Source organism: Schistocerca piceifrons, chromosome 2 (genome assembly GCF_021461385.2).
Source record: "Schistocerca piceifrons isolate TAMUIC-IGC-003096 chromosome 2, iqSchPice1.1, whole genome shotgun sequence".
NCBI lineage: Eukaryota > Metazoa > Arthropoda > Insecta > Orthoptera > Acrididae > Schistocerca > Schistocerca piceifrons.
In genome coordinates, this window is record NC_060139.1 from 478,236,521 (window position 1) to 478,248,597 (window position 12,077).

The following is a 12,077-nucleotide window of genomic DNA, read 5'->3' on the forward strand; positions in this document are numbered from 1 at the left end:
ATACTAATAAGAGATACATGATAAATACAAGCTAAGTATACATGGTGGTCCATTGATAGTGACCGGGCCAAATATCTCACGAAATAAGAATCATACGAAAAAATTACAACTTGTCTAGCTTGAAGGCGGTAACCAGATGGCGCTATGGTTGGCCCACTAGATGGCGCTGCCATAGGTCAAAAAGATATCAATAAATAGGAATCCCCATTTTTTATTACATATTCATGTAGATGTAAAGAAATATGAATGTTTTAGTTGGACCACTTTTTACGCTTTATGATATAGCCACAAACGTATAAGTACGTGGTATCACGTAACATTCCGCCAGTGTGGACGGTATTTGCTTCGTGATACATTACCCGTGTTAAAATGGACCGTTTACCAATTGCGGAAAAGGTCGATATCATGTTGATGTATGCCTATTGTGATCAAAATGCCCAATGGACGTGTGCTATGTATGCTGCTCGGTATCCTGGATGACATCATCCAAGTGTCCAGACCATTCGCCGGATAGTTACGTTATTTAAGGAAACAGGAAGTGTTCAGCCACATGTGAACGTCAACCACGACCTGCAACAAATGTTGACGCCCCAAGTAGGTGTTTTAGCTGCTGACACGGCTAACCCACACATCAGTAGCAGACAAATTGCGCGAGAATCCTCTGAAAAGTTATATTGTGCATGTATCACAAGGAATCGATGTTTTAAGGAAGTAGTTAGTTTTGGGACAAAGCCTATTCTACACAACTCCGTATTGTTGCCAGATGTACCCAAGATTTCGGTGATGATGTCATCCAAGATGGCGGTCCATAGACTTGGAAACAGTGCATGACGTCATTCATGACGGATACCATGACGTCATCCAAGATGGCGGATTTTGGCGGGAAAGTGCCACACCCCCCCCCCTCCCCTAGAAAAATGGCAGGAAGCTAAAATTCCAACAGGATAATGCATTATACTGCGGTTATCTCTACTAACCTAAGAAAAATCGCGGGAAGATAGGTCATTTTGGCTACCGCCACTAACATAAGTCACCCCATTGACATTTCTTCCTATGAACTGGCGCCAAATTTGAATTTTGGTTGTAAAGAAGGGTCAATTGAGGTGTCTCAACTAAGCTAAGAAAATGGTGCGAAAGAAAGAACACTTGGACTAAACTCAGTCACCAGACCGCCACCTCCTCCTAAGGATTGGTGGCAAAAGGACTAGACCAGTGCAGGACATAAGTCTTTATTTAAAAAATTTCATGCAGAACACCCATCCGGTGTGTTCACCATGAGGTCCTGACTCCAATTGAGTCAGTACACAGTACCACCACCAGAGGGCACTCTCATCTCTTATGTAATCCAAGATGGCGAGAAACAGTGTGTTCACCACGAGGTCCAGACTCTAACTGACCTAGTACATAGCACCACCACCAGAGGGTGCTATCGTCCAAGATGGCAGCCATGACGTCAGATGATGATGCAAGAAACATTATCCAAGTTGGTGGAAAACAATGTGTTCACCACGAGGCCTAGTACATATTGACACCACCAGACAGAACTACTGTGGACTTGGAAAGAATTTTCATGAGTGCCACACCCACCTGGACTTGGAAGTAAATAGTTCATGTCTCCACCACGATCCTCAACCGACCAACACGTCCGTTTACCAACTAATGTTGTTGGGCTAATGTGTACTAACGTGCACTAACGTGTACTAACATGCACAGCACATGACATCATACAGGATGGCGGCCATGACGTCAGTTGATGACGCAAGTACCACACCCCCCCCCAGGCTGGAAGTTTGAATTTTGGTGGATGATAGGTCCATTGGGCTACATCCACTAACCTAACCCACCTCCCCCAGAAAAACGGCGGGAAGTTCAAATTCCAACATGATAATGCATCTCACTATGGTTATCTCTACTAACCTAAGAAAATCGCGGGAAAATATGTAACTTGGGCTACCCCCACTAACCTAACTCAGCCAACTGCCACCTTTTCCTAGGGATTGGTGGGAAAATGACTCAGTCTGCACTGGGCTGCTTGAGAGAGGAAGGAGTGTGCTTTATTTATTTTGGAACTATTTATATATGGATGGAGCATATTTATCACACTGACACAAAACACTCGCCCCGACGTGCTTGGGCACACAATACACAGTCTGGAGACATGCAAACTACTCATAAATAAAGCAACAGACACACTTGCTAATTGTAGAATGTCGAAGTAATGCATTCCATAGCCTACACACATGCAAACTACTAAACACAAATAATTTCAGTACAGACCTGCAAACTCCTCCTAAATAATGCAGCACAGTGATTCGCAGACCTAAAATCGTTAACTGTTCAAATAACGCATAGCAAAGCCTACAGATGTGTTCATAAAATAATGCAACAGACACGGAATTAACCTTCGCAAACACCCTCAGCCATCCCCTGTTCACACAGGAGGTTAATGGCAGCCCCTGAGAAGTGACGCCGCCGACAGCTGTCAAACCACACAGAAACGCCCATTAAGGTCCTGCACGCATGAGGCAGTGGCGCCCCTTTCGTACTTGACACCTGAGAAACTCATTGCGAAATATGAGAACACCTAGGCACAATTGATGACACGACCGGATGCGCGAGCAGTCACAGCTGCAAGCCACTGCCAGGGGAAAGTTGCCTCTATTTTCGAGTATACAGTCACTGTTATACTGACGTCACGGAACTCCAAGATGCACTTGCGCAGCCCCATATGCGAGACACCTCCGGGCACCACGTGTCTTTACCGTTGATGACAGAGTAGCTACATACCTTCGCAATGACTATGTAAAAAATAAGAACCGATACGACCACGTGGTAATTCTATAGTGTCCCAGAAACAGTTGACGCTCGCTTTCTTGATGTCTCAGCTACTATGCACGAAAATTCTTGCCCTCTACAGAACCCATTTACGAAAATAACGCAGAATAACGTAGAATGAAGTCTTCCTCGTGGACCTAACATGGTACCCAGTCCATCACATGTTACCCTTCCTGCTTTCAACACACGCAAACGTTCCCTCCACTATATAGAGACTCCTATATCCCAGCACAAAGGATGTGAATGAATCGAGCATTATGATTGTCTCTTATCGAATTTACCCACCAAATTACTGATGCTGCCGGTATCAAAGCACCATCCCCCTTTCGTTTCTTTCTGCTGACGGGACTTTCAGTGGTAAAATTACTTTGCACTCACAGATAAACCCGCAAAATTGTCTACAGATCATCAAATACATATGAGACTCAAACGAATATTGGAAGCCAGGAACATATTTACCAGTATAACGACAATTAAATATTATTACGATTGCTGCAGTAGTCTGACACCGATCGATGCACAAGTAATTTCTGCTCTTGACGGTTGTGCTTCTGGAACGAATCTCAGTATCTATGGTGCACATAATTTTCCATGTAAAAATCTCTCTCATACCCTCACAGTTATCGATGTGCTGAATCTATACATCCCTCACAATAGGACATACAGTCATCCTCTCTAGTCATGCCACAGCATAAAGCATAGTAACTTTACAATGCAATATTTACACAGTTTACACAACATAAGCCACAGTAACTTTACAGTATGATATATACACGTTTTACACAAACAGTGCAGTTATCTTTGATATCTGCACAGCACCTGAAAGAATATGGTAGGCCTACACTCACACCGGCTATGTTTCATTATGCTCCTCAGTCCTAGGGAAGCACGATCAACATTTTCTTTCTTTCTACAGGTGCTACATTCAGCGGCAATAAACTATTTTACACTGATCACCATATTGCACCGACAACTAAACCTGGCAAAGTGCCATACATATCGTCAAATATGGAAAGACTGCTCTCCCACTGACTATAGGAGCTTGAATATTAGAGCATGAAACCGATACCCAACCCAGCAATATATCACCACGTACCATTTAAATGTAGTAAACATACAATTCATATCCTCCGCCATACAAAATCATTGCTTTTACATCAGAGCACCCTCAGTGGACCAAATTCGCTCTCAGAACTGTTCTACAAAATCGGGATCGTTTCCCCTCGGAACAAACACGTAACTGTTTCTGCTCCAAACCTGCTTCCTTGCTTGCTCGCTTTTCTACACACATCTTGAGACTCAGGGATTACAAGAACACACGTATTTTCACATTGTTCGCCATAATATTAGACCATTTTCGCGGTACTTCTCGACATCAAGCACTAGGTAGCATCCTACCAATCGCTAGTAGAACATAATTCCCAAGATATAGAATGGAAATTATTTCTCTACAAGCCCTAAACCTTAGCAAGGTGCAGCATGCTCTAAACCACTGGGTAACTAGAAACAAATAGAGGAAACTGATATTTTCACTCTTGAATACCGATGTCAGTGACGTAACAGATACCAAATCATCCCTATAATTTACGACCCAACTAAGGTCTTTCCCATGTCTAGAGAAAAGGCAAACGTGTCTTCCACATGCTAGATGCACACACCACAATCCATCTTCTCTCAACTAAATAAAGGTGCGAAATGTGCAGAAGCAGTCAACTGAGCAATTTACATGGGAGAGAATAACAGACCAGTGGAAACGCACCTCCGTACATATTCTTCTCAAATTTCCACTTGATCATGAAAGCCGCCCAACATATACTACGTATTAGTTCGCTATTCGGTCGTGTAGACAACGGCAAAGTTAACTCAGATGCATTCCTACACTCCAACAGACATATGCTTTCGGACAAGTGCTACCATTAACGGGAAACACAGACACATACATTATAAGCCTGGTGCTCAAATGTGAACATATCACACCACCCCCACTACTATGAAGTATAATACTTATATTTGACCAATAAATGATTCCACATCATGTAAAATAATAATGACCGTAAATCAACGATTGGTGGGCATGTCTCTTAGGGTTTTCTTGCTTGGCTACCACTGTGTCTTAGAAAGAGAGACGTAATCAGTCAGATGTTAAAAAAAACCGATTGCAACAACTACTGTATACTACCGTCACAAGCGGTCTTGGTTCTACAGCTGCACGCAAGTATCCATGTTAAAAGCTATACCCACTTTCAAATCGAGGTACAATATTACCTCTGAATGGGGTGGTTTTTTCTGGATGAATACAATGACAGTGATCGTAGGAATGTGTATTATCAGACCAACACGTAGACCACGATGCGACCTTGTGATAAAATTAACGCATTTTGAGAGAGCTTCGGCTAAGGAACGTGGTATGTAAGCGGTATTTGAGGCTCCCTCACACTACCAAAGTTAAAAAATTTTATAGTATTTGTGGCGGATTCTGTCTCGATACCATATCAGAGGTTCTGCCATATATCCACTGAGTTATAGGCGACGACTGATTGAGAAGGGACACAAACTGTAGTAGTAGAGGATGTGCTGATTGAGATCATAAGAAATTGTACACTACCTTCTCAGATCTCTAGTGTTATGCTATCTGCTAGAAATGATGTCCATGATTTCGAATGAGGTCTTTCCATTCAAGCACATACCTGCATGGGATCACGCCCACAAGTGAACCATATTTCTGGCACTCTCATATCTCACAACGAGTCACCTTCCTCGAATCTGTCTGCTACAGTAAAACTACTACCTGGTTATAGCCAGTCGCTACGCATCTTGCAGCTGCGCCAATTTCTACAGCTTCGCACATGTCATCGTTTCATTTTAAGTCAGAACTAAGCAGAAGTCGGAGAAAAACCATACCCATAACCTTCTGCAACCCATGTAGAAACAGAGCGACCTGAGTTTGTCTGACAGGATCGTGCTTTGACCATTCAATGGAAATGCGCACACTGTGGTGCATCCCCAAGCTACATACAAGTACTACAGATCTGCGTCCATTGAAATCTATCACACTAACATGCTATCATCATTTTTCTTCCACTAACTTCATCCGATATCCACTAACTTCATCCGATATAGAAATCATCTAGGCACCACTGCTCGTGCGATGACGCATAGCTGCAGTGCGGCTCCAGCACAGAGAGGGAAATTTCGCAATGCTTCCCCAGAATAGTGCAGCGTGCAGCCCTCCAAGCATTCCTAACGGTATACCCAGTCCCTCACTGAATTTACCCCTCAAACTCTGCTGCTACTACTGCCTGTGTGGCATGATCCTATTAAATATACAGGCACTGCAGAGGCCACTTTAAAGTTTGATCACCTATACTCTAGGTGAATGATCGTATCCCACAGACTATACTAAATCGCATGAGACACTCCCACTGGTCCTGTTTAGTTGTTTGAAACTCTGTTTTCTAACACGCTTTTGTATGTTTACTACATTTAAATGGTACGCGGTGATATATTGTTGGGTTGGATATCGGTTTCATGCTCTAATATTCAATCTCCTATAGTCAATGGGAGAGCAGTGTAATTGAGTAACAGTCTTTCCATATTTGACGATATGTATGGTGCTTTGCCAGGTTTAGTTGTCGGTGCAATATGGTGATCAGTGAAAAATAGTTTATTGCCGCTGAATGTAGCACCTGTAGAAAGAAAGAAAAGGTTGATCGTGCTTCCCTAGGACTGAGGACTATCATCAAACATAGCCAGTGTGAGTGTAGGCCTACCATAATTTGTTTGGGTGCTGTGCAGATATCAAAGATAACTGCACTGTTTGTGTAAAACGTGTATATATTGTATTGTAAAGTTACTGTGGCTTATGTTGTGTAAACTGTGTAAATATTGCATTGTAAAGTTACTATGCTTTATGCTGTGGCATGACTAGAGAGGATGACTGTGTGTCCTATTGTGAGGGATGTATAGATTCAGCACATCGATAACTGTGAGGGTATGAGAGAGATTTTTACATGGAAAATTATGTGCACAATAGATACTGAGATTCGTCCCAGAAGCACAACCGTCAAGAGCAGAAATTACTTGTACATTGATCGGTGTCAGACTACTGCAGCAATCGTAATAATATTTAATTGTCGCTATACTGGTAAATATGTTCCTGGCTTCCAATATTCGTTTGAGTCTCGTATGTATTTGATGATCTGTAGACAATTTTGCAGGTTTATCTGTGAGTGGAATTTAGTGAACTATGCAAAGTAATTTTACCACTGAAAGTCCCGTCGGCAGAAAGAAACGAAAGGGGGATGGTGCTTTGATACCGGCAGCATCAGTAATTTGGTGGGTAAATTCGATAAGAGACAATCATAATGCTCGATTCATTCACATCCTTTGTGTTGGGATATAGGAGTCTCTACATAGTGGAGGGAACGTTTGTGTGTGTTGAGAGCAGGAAGGGTAACATGTGATGGACTGGGTACCATGTTAGGTCCGCGAGGAAGGCTTCATTCTACGTTATTCTGCTTTATTTTCGTAAACAGGTTCTGTAGAGGGCAAGAATTTTCGTGCATAGAAGCTGAGACATCAAGAATGCGAGCAGTAAATATTTCTGGGACACTATACAGTTTCTGCGAGTTCGACTTGGTTCTCATCTTTTACATAGTCAAATGTGTGTGAAATCATATGGGACTTAACTGCTAAGGTCATCAGTCCCTAAGCTTACACACTACTTAACCGCAATTATCGTAAGGACAAACACACACATGCCCGAGGGAGGACTCGAACCTCAGCCGGGACCAGCCGCACAGTCCATGACTGCAGCGCCTTAGACTACTCGGCTAATCCTGCGTGCCTTTTGCATAGTTATGTGACATGAGTATAAGATTGAGAATGTTGTTAGCTGCATTTGCGATGCTTTGTAGCTACTATGTCATCAACGGTAAAGACACATGCTGCCCAGAGGTGTCTTGCATATGGGGGCTGCGTGAGTGCGACTTGGAGATCTGAGATATCACTATAACAGCGATTGTATACTCGAAAATAGAGACAACTTTCACCTGCATCCGGCAGAAGCTCACGGCTGTGACTGCGCGCACGTCTGGTTGTGTCATCAATGGTGCCTAGGTAATCACGTATTACACGAGGAATTTCTCAGGTGTCAAGTATGAAAGGGCCACCACTGCCTCGTGCGTGCGTGACCTTAATGGGTGTCTGTGTGTGATTTGACAGCTGACGGCCACATCACTTCTGGGGGACTGCCATTAACCCCATGTGCGGTCTAGTGGACAGAGGGTGGTTGAGGGTGCTTGTGCACATTGATTACATGACTGATGCATTATTTTGTGATCAGATCCTAAGGCTGTGCTATGCATTATTTGAACAGTTTTTGATTTCCGGTCTGCACATCACTGTGCTGCACTATTGAGGAGGAGTTTGCAGGTCTGTACTGAAATTATTTCCGTATAGTAGTTTGCATGTGTGTAGGCTGGTGAATGCATTACTTCGACAGTCTACAATTAGCAAGCATGTCTGTTGCTTTATTTACAAGTAGTTTGCATGCCTGCAGACTGTGTGTTGTGCCTCCAAGCACATCAGGGCTTTTTTTTTGTGTCAGTGTGATAAATATACTCCATCCATATATAAATTGTACCAAAATAAATAAAGCACACTCCTTCCTCTCTCCAGCAGCCAGGCACAGACTGAGTCATTTTCCCACCAATCCCTAGGAAGAGTTGGCGGTCAGGTGACTTAGGTTAGAGGAGGCGAGCTTTGTTTCCCTCAATTTTCTTAGGTTGGTAGAGGAACCCCAAGTGACCTTTCTTTACCACCAGAATTGAAACTGCGCCAGTTCCTAGGTTGAGGTGGTGGTCGGGTGATGTAGGTTAGTGGTAGCCCAAGTGACATATTTTCCCTCGATTTTCTTAGGTTAGTACAGATAACTGTGGTGTGATGCATTATCATGTTGGAATATGAACTTCTCATCATTTTTATTCTGCCAAAATTCAAACTTCCAGCCCAGGGTGGGGGGGGGGAGAGGGGTATGGCACTTGCATCAGCAACTGACGTCACAGCATCTATCCTAGATGACATCATGTCCTGTAGACATTAGTACACGTTAGTTTACATTAGCCAGACAACATGGGTTCGTAAGAGGACGTGGCGGTCGGTTGAGGATCGTGGTGGAGACTTTAACTATTTTCTTCCAAGTCCAGGTGGGTGTGGCACTCGCAAAAATTCATTCCAAGCCTACAGTAGCGCTCTCTGGTGGTGTCAATATGTACTAGACCTCATGGTGAACACACTGTTTGTCGCCATCTTGGATATCGTCATAGATTAGAGTACCCTTGGGTGGTGGTACTGTGTACTAAGTCAGTTGGAGTCAGGACCTAATGGTGAACACATCGGATGGCTGTATTGCATGAAACTGTTTAAATAAAGACTTATGTCCAGCAATGGTTGAGTCCTTTTCCCACCAATCCTTAGGAGGAGTTGGCGGTCGGGTGACTGAGGTTAGTCCAAGTGTCCTTTCTTTCGCACCATTTTCTTAGCTAAGTATTGATACCCCAATTGACATTTCTTTACCACCAAAATTCAAACTTGGCGCCAGGAAGAAGTGGCAGTTGGGTGACTTAGGTTAGTGGAGGTAGACCAAGTGACCTACCTTCCCGCGATTTTTCTTAGGTTAGTAGAGATAACCGCGGTGTGATGCATTATCCTGTTGGAATTTTAACTTCCCGCCATTTTTCTGGGGGAGGGGGCTTGGAACTTTCCTACTAAAAGCCGCCATGTTTGATTACGTGATGACAGCCATGTTGGAGGACATCATGTGCAGTTGCCAAGTCTACACACCGTCATCTTGGATTACGTCATAGCTGCCATCTTGGATACATGTGGCACCAATGCAGATGGGCATAGAACAGGCTTTGTCTCAATACTAGTTTTTTCATTTTACGGTTTGTCACCGCAGTTTATTGTACAGAAACCTGCAAGTAGGCCTGCCAGTGTGGCCGAGCGGTTCTAGGCGCTTCAGTCTGGAACCGCGCAACCGCTACAGTCGCAGGTTCGAATCCTGCCTCAGGCATGGATGTGTGTGATGTCCTTAGGTTAGTTAGGTTTAAGTAGTTCTAAGTTCTAGGGGACTGATGACCTCAGATGTTAAGTCCCATAGTGCTCAGAGCCATTTTTGAACCTGCAAGTAGAATGTATTTCATGCGCTGGAAGTGTATTTCTTACATTGGGACATTAACGGTGTTGCATTCCACATGACTAACAGGTCGGAAAGCGCACCGCTCAAACATATAGAGTGTTTTAAGTGCGAACCTTGTAGCTTTAGGAGTTCATGTCTTTATGTTCTCTTTTAGCAATACCTTCTTGATACTGATCCCAGACACTAGAACACTGCTTTAGAACTGACAGCGCAGTAGATTTATGTAAAATGCTGCAAATTCCCTCTGTCTGAAGCTCCATCATGCATAAAAATCCGCCAGTTTCTTCTTCATATATTTATTAACACGTTAAGTTCTTTGGGAACAAATTGAGGAGCAAATCTCCAAGGTCATGGAACGTGTCAGTACAGTAATAACAGATAAAAGTAAAGTGTATAAGAACCCAAAAAAATCGCAGCCATAAGTGTAAGTAAACGCAATCAACAATATAACATAAGAACCAACTAAATTCTTCAAGGAACTCCTCAACAGAATAGAAGGAGTGATCCATGAGGAAACTCTTCAGTTTCGATTTGAAAGGATGTGGATTACTGTTAAGATTTTTGAATTCTTGTGGTAGCTTATTGAAAATGGCTACAGTAGTATACTGAACACCTTTCTGCACAAGAGTTAAGGGAGTCTGATTCAAATGCAGGTTCGACTTCTGCCAAGTATTAACTGAGTGCAAGCTGCTTACTCTTGCGAATAAGCTGATCTTGTTAACAAGAAACGACAGCAACAAGAAACGATAGTAAAGAATATACATATTGAGAGGACAAAGTCAAAATAACCAGACGTATTATACTATATGACATAAGCGAATGAAAATAAGCAAAGTAGACTAATTTTCATGTCGAACGGTCACTTACTCCAGAAAGCGTTCGAACAGTAAAACTGGCAGCATTAAATCTTTGAACAAGGTCCTGAACATGGGCTTTCCATGACAGTTTACTATCTATCTGAACACCTAGAAATTTGACCCGTTCATTTTCACTAATCATATGCCAATTCTGTGAAATTAAAACGTCAGGTTTTGTTGAATTGTGAGTTAGAAACTGTAAAAACTGACTCTTACAGTGATTTAGCGTTAGTTTATTTTCTACAAGCCATGAACATATGTCATGAACTGTATTATATCTCTTAAAAAAATAATGTAACTATTTATTTTAGAGGAAACACTCTGCCAGTAAATTTGTTTGTCCTTTGATTTGTCGTGATCTGTTACTTATTTTTAGTGAAGTTAGTTTTTACGTTCAGCTTTCAAAAAAATACAAAAGAGATATAATAAGCAAAATAATGAATTTCGTACGTTGCCAAATGCGTATTATATCTGGTTTTATCGAGCGCCAGGCTCCCTACAAATTAGCGTAGTATTACTCAGCACCAGTTCACTGATCTGAAATTATTACTGTCACAGAAAATAGACAAGTTTTAATAAAATTATTTCACTGGATTCCTTCAATTAATCTCACTGAATATTTTTGCATAATTTCTTCCGCTCCGGCTATCAGACATTGTGCTGTGAAAAAATATTTTTAAATGTACCGCGTAATGGCGGCTAATTGTTAACAGTCAGAAATCACTGTTACTCGCTCCGCAGCAGCTGGAAACATGCTAAATAATTTTCATTAAATATTCTTTTCATAAGATAAATGTGGCGCAGGTTCTCGAAATAACACACGGAGATCACTTTATACTGATAAATTCTTACTAGGACACAGTTTACACCATTAAATATTTGCAATTACGTTACGACAGAAATAAATGCTAGCGCAGCGCAATAGTTTGCGTACCTTATTCCAGCTAACACCAGAATGAACAGAACAAAACAGACTAGACACAAGAATGAGTATTGCATTGTGTTTTATACTGTTACGAAGATAATAATACTTCTTTTAATTACTTACACATTATAATCTCATACAATAAAAACAATGTCTTTTCTGCATCTATCGATCTATATTGTATATTTTTACAGTTAGTGTTATTACCTTTCGCAGATAAATTAATGTTCGCAGCTCATTTTGAGTCACATACAGTCAT